Source organism: Bos indicus, chromosome 4 (assembly GCF_029378745.1).
Source record: "Bos indicus isolate NIAB-ARS_2022 breed Sahiwal x Tharparkar chromosome 4, NIAB-ARS_B.indTharparkar_mat_pri_1.0, whole genome shotgun sequence".
NCBI classification, from domain to species: Eukaryota; Metazoa; Chordata; class Mammalia; order Artiodactyla; family Bovidae; genus Bos; species Bos indicus.
In genome coordinates, this window is record NC_091763.1 from 21,072,391 (window position 1) to 21,096,672 (window position 24,282).

Here is a 24,282-nt window from a genome sequence, read left to right on the forward strand (position 1 = left end):
TCCTCGAGAAGAACAGGCCGCCTAAAAACAGTAGCTTTCCACATACATGCCTATATATACTTACTCTTTTCTTGGGTTAGTGCAGCAGCTCACTAATCTGACTGCTGCCCCTTCTGGCCTCATTAAAGGTGATCTGTTCCTGTAAAGTGCCGGTCTCGTTCTTTTTCGGAACCTCGCCTTCTCTAACTCCCTTACCCTACACTTTCTCTCTGACTCTACAAAAGAACCTAGCATCCAGACCCCACAAGAGGGTATTTTGAGGTGCTAGCCTGCCATCTTCTCGGTCAGCCTCTTCCCTGAATGAAGTCCCTTTCTTTTCTCAACCCCTTGTCTCTCGGATTTATTGGCTTATTGTGCAGTGAGCAGCGCGAGCTTGAGCTTGGTAGCACCATCACCACCTTTTGAGACCACCACCTTTTGAGAGCCCATCTCCTGCAAGGAAGTGGGCAGCCAGGACTCCCATCTTTCCTTGCCGTTAGTGGAGGGCAAACCATTCCAGACTTGAACTGGGAGCTGATGGCACCGGTACTGTCAAATCCACTTGTGCGAGAGCCATGGTGTGTGTGTGTGTGTGTGTGTATGTTCAGTCACTCAGTCATGTCTGACTCTTTGGAACCCCATGGACTGTAGCCCGTCAGGCTCCTCTATCCATGCAGTTTTCCAGGCAAGAATACTGGAGTGGGTTGCCATTTCCTACTCCGGGGGATCTTCCCCACCCAGGGATTGAACTTGTGTTTCTTGTGTCTTCTGCATTGGCATGCAATTTTTTTTACCACTAGTGCCACCTGGGAAGCCAGAGAGCCATGGTGGGTGCACTCAGTTTACAGAGCTGCCTGTGGCCGAGGTTCTAGTGGTGCTGTTCAGGACTCACCCTCAGCAGTGTGGGCGGTGTGGTCTGTGGTGGCCTCATTCAGCAACTGCTGCAGTGGTTGGTATCTTTGCTGGTGCCATTTATCAATGGTGGGAGTAGAATTATGGTTCTTAACTGTGCAGCCTCCAAGCTAGGCTCTCTGGTCCTTCTGCAGATTCAAAGAGCTGCCTGACATCTTTATCCATCATCTTTCTGCTTAGCTACTTAAAAGTGATTTCATCTGTTGGTAGCTAACAACACTGACTGCTATACACAAACAAAGGTGTTTGAGTTGAGGGTTTCTTGAAAAAAAAAAAAAAAAATCTTCCCACGTGGTCAACTCTAATTCTGGCTTCAGTGAAGGCTGAATTTCCAAAAAATTTGTGGGTGATGCAGAATGTTCCATGATCTCAGAAGTGTCCCCAAAGTTACTTTAGTGGTTAATTTTGGATATCTCAAAAATCTAAAAACGAGCCCACCGTTTGTCCATTTCATGTGTGAAATGATTTGTTGTCAGAGCTCCTTGGGATGGAAAAAGGGAAGTCTGGTATCCTGATTCTTATAATTTTCCTTATAATATAAGGAAATATATAGTATATAATATATTCCTTATATAATATAAGGAAATATAATTATCCTTATAATTTTAAGTCACTTAAAATTATAGGCAAAGAAGAGGCAGAGGAGAAAACAAAGCAAATAAAATTTTAGTGTTGTAGATATTTGATTAAATATTTTATAATGTGTTTAGGGCTAAACTCATGAAGGAAAATAATACATGGGGTATCTATTATAATGATGATTAAAGAACATATTGTATCTCTTTTGCATGTTCTTTATAAATACGTATCATCATGAATTTTTAATTCCCCAGAGCCTACTATAATACTGGCAAGAAGGCAATCTCTAAATACCATTCGTATGTACTGATATACTGTCTTTTTGCATAAATTCATGTTTAATTTCCACAACATAAATATCAGGCTGCAAAAAGAACCCATATACATAACCCTGTCTGTGTTTATGCCAAAATTCTCCCAGTCACATGAGTGTTGAGCTTGATCAGCAGTCCAGATGTTCAGCCTGGATTAGGATGTATACAAATGCAGTTGCTAAACTAAGTCTCCATCCACTGGCATGGTGGATTGCCAAATACCTTTGCTTGATCTTTGCTTAGTCCTCTTCTTTGATGTTGTAGCAGGGAGATTTTTATATTAATACTGTACTTGGAATGGATTATCTGTGAGATGAAAACACGCAGTGGACACAATCCTGAACGGAACCCCTCAGAGGCATTCTGTTGTTTTGTGAAGTCTTGGATATGTGACTTCAGACAGTCAGCTGATACATGCCAACTGTGTGCTTGTTAGTGAATTACTCTTCAGATGATCAGATATATTTTGATATGCTTACATGTTTTTAATATATTTATTTATATATTGATGTATTTTGATATAAAAACTCAAGGAGATCTATTAAAGCCTGGTGATGTTTTCCCTTTGTAGTCAGAGAACTATAATGAATTCAGTCGAAATGTTCTACTGAACATGAATAATGGCCTGCATAATCATTCATATTTTCAGTTCCTGAAGAACTGGAGTACTGTTTTTTTTTTTTTTTATACTCCTATGAATATGCTAGATTTAAATATCTTTGTATCTGGACAAGTGTGCAAGTCTTTTTTGAAGAAACATGATTTATTTGTACCGATTAGTTTTTAAGAGATTGCTATTGCTCCCTTCTTTTTTCACAGTTGTACAACCATCATTGAAATCAGTTTTAGGACATTTTCTCACCCTAAAGAGAAATTCCATGCATGTTAGTCATCAATTGTCATTTTTTCCCAGCATTCCCCCTTCCTAGCCCTAGGCAACCACTTGTTGCCTAGAGATACTATAGAGATGCTGTTTGTTTTGTTTCTATAGATTTGCCTGAACTGGACATTTCATTTATATGGAATCATGCAGCATTTGGTCCTTGTGACTCACTGCTTTCACTTGGCATTACGTTTTCAAGGTTCATCCATGTTATAGTATACAGCAGTATTCATTCATTCTTACTGCCAAATATTCCTTTATATGGATGCATCACATTTTTGTTTATCCATTCTTCTGTTGAAGGACACATCTGGGTTGTTTTCACTTTTTAACTATTAAGAATAATGCTGCTATGAACATTAATATATGAGTTTTGTATAAACATATGTTTCCATTTCTCTTGGGTTGATACCTAGGAATAAAATTGCTGGCTTATATGATAACTCGATGTTTTACCTTTTGAGGAGCTGCCAGTTTTCCAAAAGCAGCTGCACCATTTGTATTCCCATCAGCACTTGTATATACTTTTTAATGTCAAAATATTTTTATATTTGTGTGTGTGTAGTAGTCACTCAGTTGTGTCCAGTTCTTTGCAACCACATGGACTGTAGCCCACCAGGCTCTCCTGTCCATGGAATCCTCCAGGCTAGAATACTGGAGTGGGTAGCCTTTCCCTTCTCCAGGGGATCTTCCCAACCCAGGGATTCGAATCCGAATCTCCTGCATTGCACGTGGATTCTTGGAACTTATTAAAACTTTTAACTTTTGTATTCAACAATATATTATTCCATAATATTTGAGTAAAACTTAAACAAATGGAATTTTTTAATTGTTTGGAAATTATAGTTTCAGATTCAAAATATTAAAAGGAAATTAATTTTTAGAAGCCTGATTTTAATATCCATTTCTTGGAAGAAGAGAAATATAGATTTTTTCCTTTATTAATATAGTTTATAAGTTTACAAGGTGTATATGAAATTCAGAAGATCCAATTACAGTCCATTTTTCATCCCTGCTTTAGAGTCTAATCCAATCCACCTCTAACCTTCAACTAAATAAATGGAAAGTTCAAGTAGAAAATATTAACTGTGTCCATTATTGATAATTTCCTTTTTAAACAGAATATACAAAATTCTTAATATTTTTTCAGATATGTTTACAATTTTACACATGGATAAACAGCATTGAGAAATAATTTTAATTTTACTCTTAGATAAATTGGTCTTCTGATACTGATGGTTTAGCGTCTATAATGTGGCTGGGTTTTAACACACACACACACACACACACACATGCACACTGAGATCTACAGTTTTCCCAAGGTATTTTAGTGGATCACTTATACTTTCTTTGTACCTATTATTTTAGAATGAAACAAATTTTTTTCCAATATGAGACTTAAATGGTAAGATGGAGTTCTATTTTGTGGTCTATAGTATGCAGTATTGTATATATAGCAAGATTTCCAGTTGAATACTACTTACCTTTGTCATAACTCAACACATAACTTTCTTTCTAATATTTCAGATTTCCCCTGAAACAACATTGCCTTATTATACTTGGCACTTAGCACATCTTGAAGCCAAGTTTCATTTCAGAATTATAGGCGTATTTGAGAACCTGGCTTGTACAACATTTCTATCTATTGTTGTAAGATATGAATTAAAACATAAGTGATTTCTCAGTCTGAATATCAGCCTGATTTAATTGTCAGGTTCCTAAAAAAGCAATTGACTCTAAAATTAATAAGCCATCCATGAGTACCTTCAATTTGTATCATGGAGAATCACTATTCGAAAGAAAATGTAAGTAAGTAAGTAAGTGAAAGTCGCTCAGTCGTGTCTGACTCTTTGCGACCCCATGGACTACACAGTCCATGGAATTCTCTAGGCCAGAATACTGGAGTGTGTAGCCTTACCCTTCTCCAGGGGATCTTCCCAACCCAGGGATCGAACCCAGGTCTCCCGCATTGCAGGCAGATCATTTACCAACTGAGCCACCAAGGAAGTACAGAATAAAAAGATTTGTAATTTAATAATAACGTAATTTTTTATGTGGGCAACACATTTCACCCCTATCATTTTATTGGAGGATGATCTAATTTCCTTTAAAGGGTAGAGTTATCTTTAAATAGAAGATAGGGCAGTTCCCCAACACCAGTTTTTTCTGTGTCAGTGCTAAACTTTAAACTTTATTTCTTTCCCTGATTTTAAAACTACATCTGGATATGTGTTAAGACCATAAAAATCCCTTTGGATTGAGAACATCATAAATTTGCTGCCAACTCTCAATAGATTTCAGCCTGCTGGTTATTAATCCTTAAATATTACATCTTCATGATAAAAGAAGCAAGCATATGAGGGATTATTGTGTTAAAAATAGGAAATGTACTTTTAAACAAGGACATATTGACCTTCGGTAATTTTCTGCTGTATGGACTGCATCCCACCAGGCTTCTCTGTCCATGGGATTCTCCAGGCAAGAATACGGGAATGGGTTGCCATTTCCTTCTCCAGGGGATTTTCCCAACCCAGAGTCAAATCTAGGTCTCCTGTATTGCAAGTAGAGCCACCAGGGAAGCCCCAGTTTGGTATAGCAGAAGCTTTCTGGAAAAAACCTTTCTCCTCAGCTTCTATTCCACATCCCTAAGTTGGTCAGCACGTGGTCATGGTGGAACTCTTACCTGGAATCAGCCAAGCTGCAACTCCAAAACGTTAGCTTAGTGACCCTCAGCAAATAAATCTCTCACTGTCACAGAGCCTCAGTTTCTTCATTTATAAAATTAGGATCAATTGCTTTCTTTTTGAGGCAGTTTGGAAGGTCATTGCTAAATATGGAAAATTCCTTTTAAAATAGCTTTGTAAACTGTAACTGCTCTTTCATTTAATAAATAGTGATTTTTATAAAAATGCGAAAATCTTATCAAACATCAAATTTAGGACTCAGTTTGCTCGTTAAAATACTTGCAAATAGCCACCAGTGTTATTTTTCTTTTCAACAGTTCAGAAATTTTGCTGTGTCTTTGCTCAGTTTACCAATTTCACATAAGAAAATTTCAGTAGCTTAGAGTAATTATTAAATCCTTATCACTTTGACTAAAATGCTGTGTAGTTACTAGGTTCTGTAATCATCAGGGAGCTAAAAAATTAAAGTTAATCAAATTAATAAAGGACTGTTTTACATAACAATTATTGATCTTATACATCAGTTCAGTTCAGTTCAGTTGGTCAGTCATGTCCGACTCTTTGCAACCCCATGGACTGTAGCACGCACTCAAACTCACGTCCATTGAGTTGGTGATGCCATCCAAACATCTCATCCTCTGTTGTCCCCTTCTCCTCCTGCCTTCAATCTTTCCCAGCATCAGGGTCTTTTCCAACGAGTCAGTTCTTTGCATCAGGTGGCCAAAGTATAACTAGTATAATTTCTGAGAAGGAAGGTTCGATTTGATTCGTGCTTTGATCCTGTACCACCTACAGAGGGCGCCCTTCTCACTCCTGTCTTAGATCCGTGTACTTTGCTATCCCAGCCTTCTGGGCCAGGGATGACCTAGATTTCTTCCCTTTTAGTGAAAGGGAGATCCTCATTCATATCGGTATTTAACAGTACTGATTAAATGTAACTGAACAGGAGCAAATCCCCCTTTTGCCTCCTTGTAAGTGATGAAAGTGAAAGAGGAGAGTGAAAAAGTTGGCTTAAAGCTCAACATTCAGAAAACGAAGATCATGGCATCTGGTCCCATCACTTCATGGGAAATAGGTGGGGAAACAGTGGAAACAGTGTCAGACTTTATCTATTTGGGCTCCAAAATCACTGCAGATGGTGATTGCAGCCATGAAATTAAAAGACGCTTACTCCTTGGAAGAAAAGTTATGACCAACCTAGATAGCATATTCAAAAGCAGAGACATTACTTTGCCAACAAAGGTCCGTTTAGTCAAGGCTATGGTTTTTCCAGTGGTCATGTATGGATGCGAGAGTTGGACTGTGAAGAAAGCTGAGCGCTGAAGAATTGATGCTTTTGAACTGTGGTGTTGGAGAAGACTCTTGAGAGTCCCTTGGACTGCAAGGAGATCCAGCCAGTCCATTCTGAAGGAGATCAGCCCTGGGTGTTCTTTGGAAGGAATGATGCTAAAGCTGAAATGCCAGTACTTTGGCCACCTCATGCGAAGTGTTGACACATTGGAAAAGACTCTGATGCTGGGAGGGATTGAGGGCAGGAGGAGAAGGGGACGACAGAGGATGAGATGGCTGGATGGCATCACCGACTCGATGGACGTGAGTTTGAGTGAACTCCAGGAGATGGTGATGGACAGGGAGGCCTGGTGTGCTGCTATTCATGAGGTCGCAAAGAGCCGGACACGACTGAGCGACTGAACTGAACTGAACTGAAGTCCTCTTTTAGTTCTGGATTATAATATTCATACATACTGACCAGGATTGTATGCATAACAGAGACACAGTCTCCCCCACCAGAGCTAACACCCCCTTTCTTCTGACCCCCATCTGTTTTGGCACCATCTCTTCTGATCACTTCCTGACAGATGAAGAATTACATAAAGTAATGTAAGTTTTAAAATTGCTATGCATGTGGAAACATAGGCCTCCAAATTTCTGTCCTCTGTTCTCTAATAGTCACACCTATCCTGCATGTACCCCAGAACCCCTGGGAATTTATCTTGCACCAACTTCTGTCAATGATTTCTAACTGTTTCTCATTCCAGAAGTTTTTAAAGACCTTATCCTCTAGGTAATCTGATTCAGTAGGTCTGGGTGGGAAACTATAAAATCTTTTGACCATACATCAGAGTTGTATTCCTAAGAAGCCATGCATTATTAATGAAGTATGCCAATTAAACAAATATTTCAATGGAAAATAAGAAAGTTTGAAGCTCAAAATTTTTAGTCATATAGAAAAGTAAGCTTTTCCTCTATGTTTTAAAAAAAATGGCAGTAAGTGTATGGCTATAAAATAGATATGGGCTATGCTTAATCACGTGACTGTTTATAGCCTGCCAGGCTCCTCTGTCCATGGGAATTCTCCAGCCAAGAATACTGGAATGGGTTGCCATACCTTCCTCCAGGGGATCTTCCCAACCCAGGGATTGAACCCCGGTCTCCTGCATTGCAGGTGGATTCTATACCATCTGAGCTACCAGGGAAGCCATAAAATCAAGTAAATCCAGATTTGATTTAATTCAGATTTGGTTTGTGTTGCCCCTCCCCCACTGCCAGAATTCCGGTTATCCCTAGGATTTTTATATACAACTAAGCACTTTAAAAAATTGTTGACATAGGAAGCACAAAGCTATACAAAGCAGCTGTTGCACAAGAAAACAGGCTTTATTTTAATGCTCACTGCTGGTTTGCAATTGTTATTTTCCTGCTATTTTCTGTTTATGATAGCATTATAATCAATAGTAGTTTACAGCTTTGTGAGGAAATCAAAATGTGTTGCCTGCTTAATCAATCATAATGTATGTAACATGTAATCTAAAAATTCCAACTAGCAGAAATCTCGGAAATAAGCAGACAGACAAACCTCACCAAGTGATTCTAACAACTTTTCGAAAAACCTCTGGGCTGACTGGTCTGTGTACACTTGTATCACCACTGCCTCAAACCTGCATACTTATTTCAGGCTCATTATCTGTCTTCTCTACGACACCAATGTCACCTTTTGAACTTGCTAATTTTTTTGGTGCCTCCTAATTTTTTGTGTGCATGCTTTCTACTTCTTTTAATTGTTCCAACATTTTTCTAGTTACTCTGGCTAAATACATAAGAGCCATATGATACCTCATTAACCTCATTTATTGAATGAATTTCTAGGGCCTGTCTATCTTCTCTCCAAATTATTTAACTCCTTTTCCCCCTCAATCCAATAGAGCTGTAATTAAGCTCTAATTAGGAGTCTTACCAAACTTTCTAACCAGTCTTTCTTTCTCTATTCTTACCCATTTTTGGCCAGGGTAATCGTCCTAAAGTACAAATCTGAGCTTGGCAGTCTGTAAATGAAAAAAAAAATCTTTGATGACTATTTGTTCTGCGACTGATATAAGCTGCTTGGGGCAGCACAAAGAAGGTCACAAATCTTATTTTTTAAAATACAGCCATCTCAGGATCAAATATTAGGTTAGTAAGGAATACTAGTATCTTTCTCTTGGGGCCTGTCCTCTTTCCCTGAATGATCTGATAACCATGGGAACTTAATGAGCCAATTCTACCTTTGAATACTTTGTAGAGTCTAGGATAACATGGTCGATCTTCCAGTGCCTCTTGGTTTTCACTCACTGCTGTTTTTGCCTGTAGAATTGTTGTTCCAAACAGGACCTGCTATTCTAATGTGATTATCAACCAAGATCTCTATAGAAGTTGTAGCAGTTATGACGTAAAGAAACAGTGCGCCTACATCTGGACTAAGTCCAGCATGTTAGGAAGAAAGGATGGAGGGAGGGAGGGTTTCTGATTCATCTATAGTGTGTCCTGACATTAGGTTTACCTTCCATCTGCATCGTAGTCTTGACTCCAGGTTACAGTGCAGACCCTTCCCTCACTTTCTATTACATGTTCCCATTTCAGGCCCATTCTTGTCATAGATCTTGGTCTAAATGGAATCTCAGTCTAAATGGAATGATTCACTGAAGTACATGAATCTTATTTCTTTCCCATCCAGGGTGTTCCTTTGCTCTAGACAAAGTCTTGTCCTTCCCCAAGTGACAAATCCACTTGGAGTGGCAGTACTACTTACTGTTTCTTAAAAAGGGGCCCTATTCTGCCTTGTTCCCCAGGCAATCTTTGCCTGATTACATTTTATTTAATGACGAGGGGCATTTAAAGTGCTTCTTTCCAACCAAAGATAAGCCTCAAGGAGGGGCATCCTGCAAGTTTTAAATGGCAGCTGTGTCTGCTTTAAAAAAAATAATCAACCTAATCAAAATAATCTACCTAAGGTAGATTGATTGCTGTGATAGCTTCTGTACCAGCTTTGTGCTAGACATTGGGGATCAGAGTCTAGCAGGAGACTAAGACGTGAAAACAAAGAATTTCAAAGTGATGAGTGCTTCAGTAGTGGCAGGCACATGATCTAGAAGCAGCACAAAGGAAAGAGTGACTTATTCTGTTTGAGAAAGTTAGAGACGCAGGTTCTAGAACCTGGTATTGAGAGATACAGAGATATCCAAGGGAACAAGGGTCAGTGGAGGGCTGAACAGGGGTAGCTTCAGTCGTGTCCGACTCTGTGCGATCCCATAGACAGCAGCTCACCAGGCTCCCGCATCCCTGGGATTCTCCAGACAAGAACACTGGAGTGGGTTGCCATTTCCTTCTCCAGTACATGAAAGTGAAAACTGAAAGTGGAGTCGCTCAGTCATGTCTGACTCCTAGCGACCCATGGACTGCAGCCTTCCTGGCTCCTCCACCCATGGGATTTTCCAGGCAAGAGTACTGGAGTGGGGTGCCATTGCCTTCTCCATGGGACATATGGGCATCATATAAAAAGTGCAGAGTCATGAAATAAAAGGACACTATGAAGTAAAATTCATGTTTTATGGCAAGACAAGAAAAATTGAAGCATAAAAGCTTTCTGTGCCCTTAGGCCCCCTATCTCCCCTCTACTGTGCTTTATGTATCTGTGTTATGCATCAACCCAGCCTCCCCATCGGCAGAAATACCTGCTCAGCTATAAAGAGCAACATTCTCCTAGCACTGACAAGACAGCTTCCTAAAAGATAACATTCCTTCTTAATCTTATAAGGGGCCATGATGACCTGTGACCCGCGACTTGGTAAATTGTATAAACTGTCAATAATAATGTCATTTAATGTACAGCCAGTCCTCTGCCTCAGAAACTTTGTGCTTTGACCTCTAACATGTGGGACAGTTATCGAAGCTTTCTGAGAGACTGTCCTGGGTTATAATCCTTAATTTGGCTCCAGTAAAATTTTCCATTTCTTTCTTAGATTAACTGATTTATTTTTTTCATCCACAGTGTGCTGTGGAATACATGGAGGAGCAGTGCCATGTGGACGGAGCACAGGAATGAGGGTGGGAGAGCAGGAATGAGAAGGGTGGCAGATAAGGTTAGAAGACAATCCAAAAACACTTGTCAAAGGTCTACAAACTGGAGCATTACGACTTCAGAATACATCCAAGTGTTTTGTATACGTTCGGGCTAAGCGCTTCAATCGTGTCCGACTCTGCAACCCACCAGGTTGCTCTGTCCATGGGATTCTCTAGGCAAGAATACTGGAGTGGGTTGCCATGCCCTCCTCCAGAGGATCTTCCCAACCCAGGAATCAAACCCTGGTCTCCTGCATTGCAGGCAGATTCTTTACCATCTGAGCCACCAGGGTAGCCCAGAGCTAACTGGAATGAGAGGTAACATTCAGGAGTCATCAATGGCTGAAGTCCAAATTCCTTCCTAAGATATACAAGACATTCCAGTGTAAGAGTCCATTTTCTTTTTTCTTTCTGAACTTGCCTTTTGTCATGCAATCCTATGTTTTTATTAGTTGATAAATTACTTGCTATTTCCTTGGATCACATCTGGATTCTCTCCTTCTATGCCTCTGCTTCTGCTGTTTCCTTTTTCTTCCTGGAATGAACTCCCTCTCTGGGCTTCTGCCCTCTCCCTGCCTTCCTCCAGCACACACAAACTCAAAGCCTTCTGTATGGACCCAGCTTCAAAGTCACCTTTTCAGTCACATGTACCTGCTCTTCCTGATTCACAGTAAATCCATGTGATAGGATGTTTTAGCAGCATTATATGTAACTTGCTCTTATATCTTTCTACATTGGATTACTGTTAACTTTAGTAGACTAAATTTTTTGAAGACGGGTGAATTTATGAGTCATTTTACACTCACTTAGTGTTAAAATATCATCTTAAAGGATAACCATGGTATTTTGTACATGTCATTTTATCAACTGTCACTTATATTTTTAACTGTAAAAAATACTTTCTATTTCCAACAACTTGAACATTGTTTTACTTAAAGTAACTGATGTCATACATATGAGAGCATTGAATTGTTCAACAGTCATCTCAGATGTGATCAAAGATTTCTTTAATGTGAACTAAAACAAAATAAGGAGTGGAAATTTAAAATCAGATAAGATGTGAAGGACTCTTATTAATGAATTACAGGCTAGATTTTAATTAGAACTTTTGCATCAAAATAGAAAGCTCATTTATGTTTTGTAATATTCCCCACAGGTGACCAAAATATATTATTTACAGAATGAGTGATATATCAATATTCAAACAAATGATATATTTTGCCAGCTTTCTCTTAATTAGTCTTTTCTTATCATTCATCAAGAACAAAGTTTCCAATAAAGCATGATGTTTTTCATAAGTACATGAAAACTCACTGAATGGAAGCAAAGGTTCTACCTGACATAATTTTAAAATTAACCAGAGTCCAGATCAGATCAGATCAGTCCCTCAGTCATGTCCGACTCTTTGCGACCCCATGAATTGCAGCACGCCAGGCCTCCCTGTCCATCACCAACTCCCGGAGTTCACTCAGACTCACATCCATCGAGTCAGTGATGCCATCCAGCCATCTCATCCTCTGTCATCCCCTTCTCCTCCTGCCCCCAATCCCTCCTAGCATCAGAGTCTTTTCCAATGAGTCAACTCTTCGCATGAGGTGCAAGTACTGGAGTTTCAGCTTTAGCATCTTTCCTTCCAAAGAAATCCCAGGGCTGATCTCCTTCAGAATGGACTGGTTGGATCTCCTTGCAGTCCAAGGGACTCTCAAGAGTCTTCTCCAACACCACAGTTCAAAAGCATCAATTCTTCAGCACTCAGCCTTCTTCACAGTCCAACTCTCACATCCATACATGACCACGGGAAGAACCATAGCCTTGACTACATGAACCTTTGTTGGCAAAGTAATATCTCTACTTTTGAATATGCTATCTAGGTTGGTCATAACTTTCCTTCCAAGGAGTAAGCGTCTTTTAATTTCATGGCTGCAGTCACCATCTGTAGTGATTTTGGAGCCCAGAAAAATAAAGTCTGACACTGTTTCCACTGTTTCCCCATCTATTTCCCATAAAGTGGTGGGACCGGATGCCATGATCTTCATTTTCTGAATGTTGAGCTTTAAGCCAACTTTTTCACTCTCTACTTTCACTTTCATCAAGAGGCTTTTGAGTTCCTCTTCACTTTCTGCCATAAGGGTGGTGTCATCTGCATATCTGAGGTTATTGATATTTTTCCCGGCAATCCTTATTCCAGCTTGTGCTTCTTCCAGTCCAGCGTTTCTCATGATGTACTCTGCATATAAGTTAAATAAACAGGGTGACAATATACAGCCTTGACGAACTCCTTTTCCTATTTGGAACCAGTCTGTTGTTCCATGTCCAGTTCTAACTGTTGCTTCCTGACCTGCATACAAATTTCTCAAGAGGCAGATCAGGTGGTCTGGTATTCCCATCTCTTTCAGAATTGTCCACAGTTTATTGTGATCCACACAGTCAAAGGCTTTGGCATAGTCAATAAAGCAGAAATAGATGTTTTTCTGGAACTCTCTTGCTTTTTCCATGATCCAGTGGATGTTGGCAATTTGATCTCTGGTTCCTCTGCCTTTTCTAAAACCAGCTTGAACATCAGGAAGTTCACGGTTGCCCTTAAATGTTAAATGTAAGACAACCACCTTTTGGTGGTTTATTAAGTTATTTACCAGCTTAAATAGGGCTTCCCAGGTGGCTCACTGCTTCCCATCTGCCAATGCAGGAGATGTAAGAGACTCAGGTTCGATCTCTGGGTTGGGAAGATGCCCTGGAGGAGGAAATGGCACCCTATTCCAGTATTCTTCCTGGGAGAATCCTATTGACAAAGGAGCCGGGGAGGCTACAGTCCACGGGGTCACAAAGAGTAGACCACGACTGAGCATCTGAGTGTGCTCACACACACATACACACACGCACACACACACACACACATTCACACACAGCATAATTAGTTATTCGTTCTTCAGGATTAGTAAACTGAATTATTTAACCTTTGTCTTTTTTTCCAGATTATCACTTGACACACCTGGTTAACTCTTCCAGCACTATTAAACACAGACACACAAACACACAATCATTAGGACAAAGAGTGAATTGTAGTTTTCTAAGTATCTATTTGGATACTAGCTTAACGCTATATCAGATATTTGTGGAATATGTTTTTAAGTAAGTGTATTAATAATAAATAAAATGGGCTTTTAAGAGAAATGTAATAAAACTTTCTCTTCTTATTATTTTCAGTAGGATATTAGACTATAAATCATCCTAACACAATTATTTAGTAGGTAACTTTTTGCAGTGAGGACTAGCCTATTGTTTGTTTTATATTTATCTATAATACTCATTTAAAGATACTTCAAATTGTCAGAAATTCTTTAATGATGAGGGAGTATTTGAGGCAATATTTGTATCATGTACCATATCATTAGATATTAAAATGTTTTTCCTTAATTAAAACATCCCCAAATGTCATGATATCAATTATTTTTTGAGTAAAAACTAAGTTTTCCTCACTAAGTGTACAGATACTCAGTTTAGAGAATCTGAAATTAGTCATCCAGTCTTGTATTCTATGTTCAACAAAAAGAGGAAGCACTTACAATTATATATGCTAGTAGTCTATATGCTAAACAATCATTTCAAGAGTGATTGTTACATAGTTTACACCAGGCTCAAACACACATGAACCCTTTATGTTAAAAGTATCAGGATACATTTCATGGAATTGAAAAGGGTAATTTCTGCCTGTCCCTGACTCATGATAATAATGGTTCTCATTTCTTATCCAAGCGGAACAGTGTGATAATATAACCATGTACACTCTGATAATAATTGCCCCATCACACCCCACCACAGGATCACCACCACTATAATAAAACAAAGAAGAAAATATTAGCTGGAAATAAATGAAAAAAAAAAAAAAAGGAAATGCTTAAAGCAAAAATCTAGCTGAAACTTGAGCTAAAATATTTGAAACATGAATGATTTGAAGGTATAGGAAAATTCTTTTTCTCAAAATTATGATTAGTTGCTGCTTCAAAGTTGTAAAAATCTGAACACTTCTTTGCATTCTTCAACTCTTGCAAATGAGAAAACACCTGAATGGTTTCATTAAATATAAAAACACAGCAAGCACCTGATGATTAGTCTTAAAAATACTGAGATGACTGTTAATACAGATATTTTACCCTGAGAAGCTTAAGCATTCTCTTTTTAACAATGGGATATTCAAAGCTGTTTATGTAGTATCTGTCTTGGTTTTCTCTGTATGGAATTGTGCCTTCAAATTATTATTTGTTTTGGTGGAGATCCTTGAGTTTGTTTGAGCAGTTCTTCTTAGGATATGAAATATTCGTTTGATAACTTTACTGAGCTCCTACTGTGTGCTAGACACTGTAGTAGACACTGTATGTGAGACTGACATTACCCTTGCCCCCTCGAATTTATGATGGAAAAGAACAAGGAGACAGTGAATGAGGGCACCCAGTAAACAAATACAAATTATGCCAGGTAGAGACAAGTGCTAGGAAGAAATAGAATAAGGAAAAGAGTAACGGTGGAGAAGGGAGGGCACGGTAGACACTTCAGATAAAGTATTCAGGAAAGACCTTTCTCAGGACATGCTTTGTGAGACTAGGGGAAAAGCTTTCTCCCAGAAGCAGAGAGACCATATTAGCAGACCAGGGACACAACAGTCAGGAACTGGAGGGGCGGCGGTGTGGTGCTGAGAAGTGGTCAGGTTTAGATACTTGTGTCCGCAGGGCTTGCTGGTGGATGAGATATAACGTGTGAGAATGACTCCACAAGTAAATTGATTTGCCAATGAATACAAAGAGAAATGTTGAGTCTGGAGAGCAGGTTTAGAGCTTGTCTGACAGGCTTATGTTCATCTCAGTTGTGGAGTTCAGGGAAGAGGCCCAGTGTGGAGACAAATTTAAGAGTGTTGAGAGCGCTTAAAGCCTTGGTACTGGATGAGATTACCTAAGAAGAAAGACTGAAAAACCGAGCCTTGGAGCACCCCAAAAGGACATAAACCGGTGACTGAGAGGTATAAGATGTTCAGGACAGAAGGCAGAAATGTAAAACGGACAGGATAGAACTAGACTGTTGAAATCAGTGTAACACAGAGTGTTACTTAAAACTGAGACGAATCAAGACTCATCTCTTCTGATGTGAGGGCCTCACTGGGGCCCCGTTGGACTGGACATTCTTACTGTCATTCACCCTGCATGTGTGGTGTGTGCTCAGCCATGTCCAGCTCTGTGCGACCCCGTGGATGGTAGCCCGCCAGGCTCCGCTGTCCACGGGATTCTCCAGGCAAGAATGCTGGAGTGGGTTGCCACTTTCTCCTCTAGCTAATGTTCCCGACCTAGGGATTGAAGCCAAGTCTCTTGTGTCTCCTGCATTGGTAGGCAGATTCTTTACCGCTGAGCCACCAGGGAAGCCCACATCATTCATCCTAGAAGAGGCAAGTTCAAGACCGGGAAATAGAGCTATACAAAACAGGCCTTATACGGGGTGTGGCATGACACCTTGCTCTTATACCACCGGACCTTTTTGCAGCTGGGCCTGGACTAGGTGTTCAGAGGCTCATGGAGGCCCTCCTGGAGGAGGGGGCACTCTGTCCTGGGACGTGAAAGTTGTAGAGCTAGACCTTGAAGCTGACCATGAAATGGAGGAGGAGGGTTTTGGCTCTATGGGCCGGCTAAATTCATACCTAGATGTTCATTCCAAGTGAATTTGGGGTTGGGTTTAAGTGGTTTGGGTTTAAGTCTTGTCAAAAATTATGCCCTGGGTTTATGCAGTGGATCAAAGTGAATTAACCTAAATGTGGACTCCCTCGAATGGAATGGAAAGGAGAACAGACTCTGGTGCCAGACATAGGAAACAAATCCCACTGCCACTGCCTGTTAACTGAAAAATCAGTTAGGGGGTGAATTAACCAGTTTAGGACAGACATCATAAGAACCAGATGTAAGCAGTGGGAATGAGCATGTAAAGACATAGATTAAAGAGACATTGGTGGCTAATCATAAGTGAAGCATAAGAGAATTTTTTAAATGGCTCTGAGGTTATTACTTGGGTTATTAAATAAATTGCCATCAACCCCCCAAAAAGGACTAAAAGAGGAAGGCCATGTTTCAGTCAGAGTGATAATAAAGTGATAATTAAGTTTTGAACATGCTGCGTATTTGGCAGAGGAGTTCAAGAAGCAACTGAGGATGGAGTCTGGCTCAAAAATACTCTGACTGTACGATTGTTCTTGTTCAGTCGCTGTCGTATCTGTCTCTTTGAGATTCTGGGGACTGCGTCCATGGGATTTCACAGGCAGGAATATTGGAGTGGGTTGGCCTTTCCTTCTCCAGAGGACCTTCCTCACCCAGGGATTAAACCTGTTTCTCCTCCATTGGCAGGCAGATTCTTTACCATCAGGGAAACACAGCTATATGATTATGAAGCATGAATAAATTACTATGAGTATGAATGGTATTGATATACTTCATAAACAGAAAATGCATCTGTTTTTCTTCTATTATTTGGGGCATGGGAAAATATCTCTTTTCGAGGCATATCTTTTTTCCCCAGCTTTATTGGGATATAATTGACATATGATATTATGTAAATCTAGGTGTACAACATGATGATTTGACGTATGTATATTGTGAAATGATTACTACAATAATATTAGTATTAGTTAAAACCTCCATCATTTCACATAGTTACCATTTGTGTGCGCTGAGGATAATTAAGATCTAGTCTCTTGGCAACTTTCAAAAAATAATGCAGCAGAAGGAGCCGCAGGGGTCCAGCCCTGCGCGCCCGCCATGGGCCCCCACCGCCAGAAACGCAAGCCCGAAACACCAAGGAGGCGCCCCGCGAGCTCGGCTCCCGCCGCCCCCCGGCCGGCCCCGTCCTTAGGCACGTCCTCCCATCCACTTGCTCGCCGGAGACATAGAGTCCTGAAGGAGATCCGAACTCTTCAGAAGACCACACACCGCTGTTAAGAAAGAGCCCCTTCTGCCGCCTGGCAAGAGAAATATGTGTTCAATTCCCTCGTGGTGTGGACTTCAATTGGCAAGCCCAGGCCCTGTTGGCCCTACAAGAGGCGGCAGAAGCATTTCTAGTTCATCTCTTTGAGGATGCCTATCTCCTCTCCTTACACGCCGGCCGCGTCACGCTCTTCCCGAAGGATGTGCAGCTGGCCCGGAGGATCCCAGGCATTCAGGCAGGGCTTGGCTGAGCTCTGGCCACCCGCCCAAGTCTCTGGTTGATACCAGAGCTTCTGCCTGTAGCCAGGACCAGATCCATGGAGTACAAGGTGTTGCCTGGACTTGCTCTCTCAAAGCAGAGCGTGCGAGTTGCTTTCGTAGTTAGTTGTTTTTTAGAAGAAGACTGCATGGCTTTCCTCTGTAACAGAGGCAATATATGAGAGAATCAACACATTCCAGAAATCCTGAGAATAATTTTCAGATGAAGAGACTCTAAGGTTGACTTCACTTTGCAAATTATTCATGTGACTGATGATTTGGAAGACATCAGATTTTCTAGGTTATAGGCAAAAAGGATATTTACTGATTATTTTAAATCTTCTTGTACCATTAAAATTTTTTTTACCATATATATATATTTACTTTTATTTAAAACATGATGGAAAAAAATAAGAGAAAACCAGTCAGTTGCATGGAAGAGCCTGGTGCATCCAGCGTACAAATCTCTGTCTTCAGATTGACTTTATCATTAATGGCAGAAGCAAGTTTGTATGTGGACTGTACCTGTCAACAGATTATACAGCTTTTCAAAAACTCAATTGGGATGAAAATAGAAAATTGTTAAGGTTTGATGTTCTGGCTCCTTCTGGTAAATTCCTGCCAAAATCATTCAGAAATTCCAACTTGTAGAATTTATTTTATTCTTTATTTGCAAATCATAGACAATGTATCATAATTTATACTTCAGAATTTTTCATTCCAGGATTTTAAAGAGCCTTTTCAATGTTCTTACAGGTATTTTTATAACTTCCTTGTGGAAAGAGAATAAAAATAATTCTTAATGAAAAAAATTTGAAGCAAAGTTACTGTTATACATAGATTATACTATGTTCTTTGTGTGTTAGCATTAAATTCTTCATTTGGACACTTTGCCAACAACCACAATTTAAACAAGAGAATTGAGGGATGTATCTTTGCCTCCAGTGGAGTAGAGTATGAGCCGATAAAATCCTTGCCCTTCTCTTGTAACTGAAAGCAGTTTAAGAGACTTCCAGGGAAATAGGAAGTGCCACCTGAAGACGTTTAGATACTGTGTGTGATGAAAATGATTAGTGAGGGTGGATACTAGTAACGATGCGTCAGCCAACTGAATTCAAACTACAGGGAAGGACCAAGTTCTGTTGTTTGATAAATTTTAACCCTTTGTAAAAACCTTTTCCTGTTCGACATCAACTCATTTTTATGTAAACATTGAAATAAAGCTTATCTATGAATACAAAAAAAAAATAATGCAGCATTTTATACTATAGTCACAATGCTGTACAAGAGATCCTCAGAACTTTGTCTTATAAATTATTTATAACTTAAATATAATATATAACTGAAATATAACTTATCTATAACTTAAATAACTTATAAGTTATTTTCTTATAATTGGAAGTTTGTGTCCCTTGATCAACATCTCCCCATTTCATCTTCTCCCTCAGCCCTTGGCAACCATTCTAATTTGTTTCTATGAATTCAGCTTTCTAAGATTCACATATAATTGACATCTTACAGTATTTGTCTTTCTCTAACTTATTTCACTTAGCATAATGCCCTTCTGGTTTATCCATATTGTTGCAAATGGCAGAATTTCCTTCTTTTTAAAGGCTGAATAATATTCTTGTGTGTGTGTGTGTGTGTGTGTGTATACACAGAATTCTCAGTTGGTTCAGTGGGTAAAGAACTTGCCTGCCAGTGCAGGAGATGTAAGAGACACGGGTTCGATCCTTGGCTTGGGATGATCCCCTGGAGGAGGGCATGGCAACCCACTCCAGTGTTCTTGCCTGGAGAATCCCATGGAGAGAGGAACCTGGTGGGCTACAGTCCATGGGGTTGCAAAGAGTTGGACACAAATGAAGTGACTTTGCACACATTCATGCTTTATATATGTAGATATTATTCTTCATTCTGTTAATACAGTGTATGACATTTGTTGATTTGCCTATGATGAACTATTCTTGCATCCCAGAAATAACTCCCACTTGATCATGGTATGATTCTTTACATATGCTACTGGATTTGGTTTGCAGGTATTTTTTTTTTAGAATCTCTGCATATATATTCATCATGGATATTGGTCTGTAGTTTTCTTTTCTTATAATGTCCTTTTCTGGCTTTGGTAATGATGGCCTCATGAAATGAGTTTGGGAGTGTGCCTTCCCTCATCAATTTTTGAGAAGATTTTGGGATTAATTCTTCTTTAAATGTTTGGTAAGAACTCACCAGTGAAACCATCTAGTCCTGGGCTTTTCTTTGTTGGGAATTCTTTGATTCAGTGTTCTTATGCATTATTGGTTTGTTTTGGTTTTGTGTTTCTTCATGATTCAGTCTTGGGAGGTTGTATGTTTCTAAGAATTTATCCCTTTTAGTTTGTACAGTTTATTGGCATATAATTATTCATATTATTTTCTTACAATCCCTTGTATTTCTGTGGTATTCATTTCAGGTTCCCTTCTTTCATTTATATATATATATTTTTTTTTTTGAACCTTTTCTCTTTTCTTGGCTTGTCTAGCTAAAGGTTTGTCAATTTTATCTTTTTAAAAACTAACCCTAAGTTTTGCTAATCTATTATTTTCTATTCTATTTCATTTATTTTAGCTCTAATCTTTATCATTTCTTTCTGCTAACTTTGGGTTTAGGTTATTCTTCTTTTTCTAGTTCTTTAAAATGTAATATTAGGTTGTTTCTTTGATCTTTCTCCTTTTCCTTAGTGTATGCATTTCTAGCTATAAATTACCTCATTGAACTGCTTTGGGTGCATCTCATAAGTTTTGTTTTGTGTTTCCACTTTCATTTGTCTCCATATTTTTTGATTTCCGTATTGATTTCTTTTTCAGTCCACTGATTGTTCAGGACTGTGTTATTTAATTTCCAGGTACCATATTTGTGAATTTTCTAATTTTTCTCCTGTTACTGGTTTCTGGTTTCATACCACTGTAGTCAGAAAGATACTTGACATAATTACAGTGTTCTTAGCTTTGTTGAGACTTGTCTCATGGCTTAGTATTTGATTCATCCTAGATAATGTTCCATGTAGGTCTGAGAAGAATGTGTATTCTGCTGCTGTTGAAATGTTTTGTATATACATCTATTAGAGTCATTGGGTCTATACTGTTGTTCAAATACTATTTCTTCATTGATTTTCTGTCTGAAAGACCTATCCATTAAAGTCCCCCAGCACATTATTTTTTCCGATGAGAAATTATAGTCTCCTCTTTTTGGATGAACACTTTCCCTTTTCCCTTTCATGCATTGGAGAAGGAAATGGCAACCCACTCCAGTGTTCTTGCCTGGAGAATCCCAGGGACGGGGGAGCCTGGTGGGCAACCGTCTATGGGGTCACACAGAGTCGGACACAACTGACGCGACTTAGCAGCAGCAGCAAACATATCATAAACTTAATGCCACCATGCTGTGCATACTGTTACTTTTACCTGCAATTCCTTTCCACTACCCCTTGTCTGATACCCCTTGAGTTCTTTGAATATTCAGTTTAACATTTGAATATTCAGTTTATGTTTTTCTGTTAAGCTACTGTGACTGTCAGATAAATTTTGTGCAGGCATAGGACTTGATAACAGCTTCTATATTACTACCCAGAAGTCCTGTTGAATATCCTAGCAGTTAAGTGTTTGTGTGTCTAGCACCTCCACTGAACTAATTCCTTTCACTAGAAATCATGTCTTCTGTCTACCCAGACCTTCAGACATGGAAAATTCTAATAAAAATGCACTGAAACAAAGTGAGAAACTCTAGAAGCAGCAGTATATAAAAAAATGAGTGGTTGGAACTTCCCCGGTGGTCCAGTGGTTGAGAATCTGCCGTGCAGTGCAGGGGACGCAGATTCAATTCCTGGTTGGGAAACTAGGATCCCACCTGCTGCAGGGCAACCAAGCCTGTGTGCTGCAACTAAGACCTGATGCAGTGAAATTAAAAAAAAAAAGGCAAATGTCAAGAAGGACATTAGCTGCAGTATGTACATGCTTAAGTAGATAGTTGAAAATCAGATTTTGGAAGACAGAAAGAATGCTACAGACATCAGATTTGACCTGGGTCCTGGTATTCGCATAGGGGAAACAAGGTAAATTATTCCGTTTTTTTATTTGAAAAAAGAAAACTTACCCTTTCTTAAGATTAGTATTTCTTCAAAATGTCTAATCAGTGATTACTAGGATACTTGTTGAAAACACAGATCACTAGCCCCTCTCCTGATGATTCTGATTTGGCAGGTCTGTAATAGGGGCCAGGAATTTGGGTGCTTATAAAATACAATTACTCCCATAATTAGTCAAGTTTGAAAAACCGTAACTAAAGTCAGAGGTTCACAGAGCTCCTAGTGTCTCAGTAATTTTTTCATGGTCCCTCTAGCCAAAAGAAGTAACCCAGAGTTCCTTTTATTAATAGACGTTGAGTCACGTCCGACTCTTTTGCAACCCTATGGACTGTAGCCCGCGACAACTTAATAGTTGTAGTTGTTATCAGGGTCCAACAGATGGCACTGTATTTCCCTCCAAAAGTTAAAATATCCCATAAAACTCCTATTTCTCTGAGGCACCCCAGAGCACATAGGCACATAGTTTATGAACTGTAGCCTAAAGGGTCCATTTTCCTGGCATAGCATTGAAATTAAATATTTGAATGGGCCTTCTATAGAAAGACTGTGCAACAAAATAGACCGTGTGTTCTATGAATGTGATCTTTTTCTATCATTTGCTGTTTTCGTATGGTTGTTATTGCTCATAAAGCAGGAGTATCATTTTCCCATTAACAGCCAGAGAGAAAATATTTTAGGTATTTCAAAGCTCCAGATGATTTCTGCTATACTGTCTTATCTTGTCTTTTCTGTTGCAGTCCTTTAAACCTGTAAAAAGCATTCTTATCTCTTGAATTTGACCCACAGGCTATATAGTTAACCAAAGGGTTCTAGTTATAAGCCTAGGATAAAACATTAAAGTACAATTTAGTGAAGGTGATTCTATAAGGCTGTAAGCTGTCAATATTTTACTATCTCATCTTTTTTGGCCTTGAGGAAGTGTGTGTAGAAATGCATTCCGGCAACTAATATTTTGTTGTTTTTGTCGTTTTGTTGTTTGTGACCCCTCGGCTATGGCCCGCCAGGCTCCCCTGTCCATAGGATTATCCAGGCAAGAATACTGGAATAGGTTGCCATTTCTTTCTCCAGGGTATCTTCCCCATTCGGGGATGGAAGCCCGTCTCCTGCATTGGCAGGCAGATTTTTTACCACTGAGCCACCCAGGGAAGCCACTAATGTGTGAATATGCAGCTAATACAGCCTGCATGATTTCAAAGCTAGTACGACAAGAAAGCTGTCACAGAAGCTTGCTCTTTATTCTTCATTTACTGAGAATCTGCAAGTTTTTCTCCAGCTTAATAAAGAATAACTTTAAATTTTCAAGAAAAGGGAGACTATCACTTTAATAAAGTGCTGGCTAATTACTGAAAATGGCTAATGAGAGTTCATGATTATAATACAGCAAGCTTTAGCTTATACTAGATAAATAACTTGGTAGAATATGCCATTTGAGACTTCTAGTTTTTTTTCCCCAAAATTAGTATTGCTGTCTTGAAAATATGCATTGTGCTTAGGTTAGTCTTTAGGTTTTATGTCATTTTTTCTTTTTAATTTAGTGTGATAAATACTGTTCCAATGCTAGTCATAAGGAGACAAATATAGCAATAATGGTCTTGAGAAAAATCAGGAAATTTCTTCAAGAAATTTCAATCCATTTTACATACGTGCAATTTTTTGGAAAACAGTGCACCGTAAAAATTCTTCCAATATCTTACAGCCTCCTCCAAAAAGATATTTATTCATTAAAGATTTCCCAGATCTTTATCGGTACTCCTCCTTAATTGTTATAAGTACTCTGAATTTCATTGATCATGTTTTGTAATTACATTTATTCATGCGGACATTTGGTTGCTTGCTTTTTCTCTCACGGACTTCAATATTTCACGAGTGCGAAGACAAGGTCTGATTTGCTCACCATTCTATCCCCAGACACACAGAATTGTGCCTACTGCCTGTAAAGTGTTCAATAAATATTTGCACATTTATGGGTCAAGCACACGGTTGCAATGAGTCAAACTTATCCACTGGAAAGCATTATGGATTTAGTGATTAGCGGATAAATTTCAGGACCACTACTAATTTTCCTTGGATTACCTGAAACAACGAGAGGATTTCCTCGTCTGTAAAAATTGGCATATTTCTACCTGTCGCCACCTCACCGAGATGTTGCTAGGATCACGTGGCAGAGAGCATTTATTTGCTCAGCGTAAGGAGGATGTGTTACAGACATCAGTCTGACCCA

The 24,282-nt window shown here is 39.2% G+C and overlaps 1 pseudogene; it reads left to right on the forward strand.

Moving 5' to 3' along the window:
* The first annotated feature begins 17,515 nt into the window (after positions 1-17,515).
* LOC109558069 (histone H3-like centromeric protein A pseudogene) lies at positions 17,516-18,282 on the forward strand (annotated as a pseudogene).
* The last annotated feature ends 6,000 nt before the right edge of the window (positions 18,283-24,282 follow it).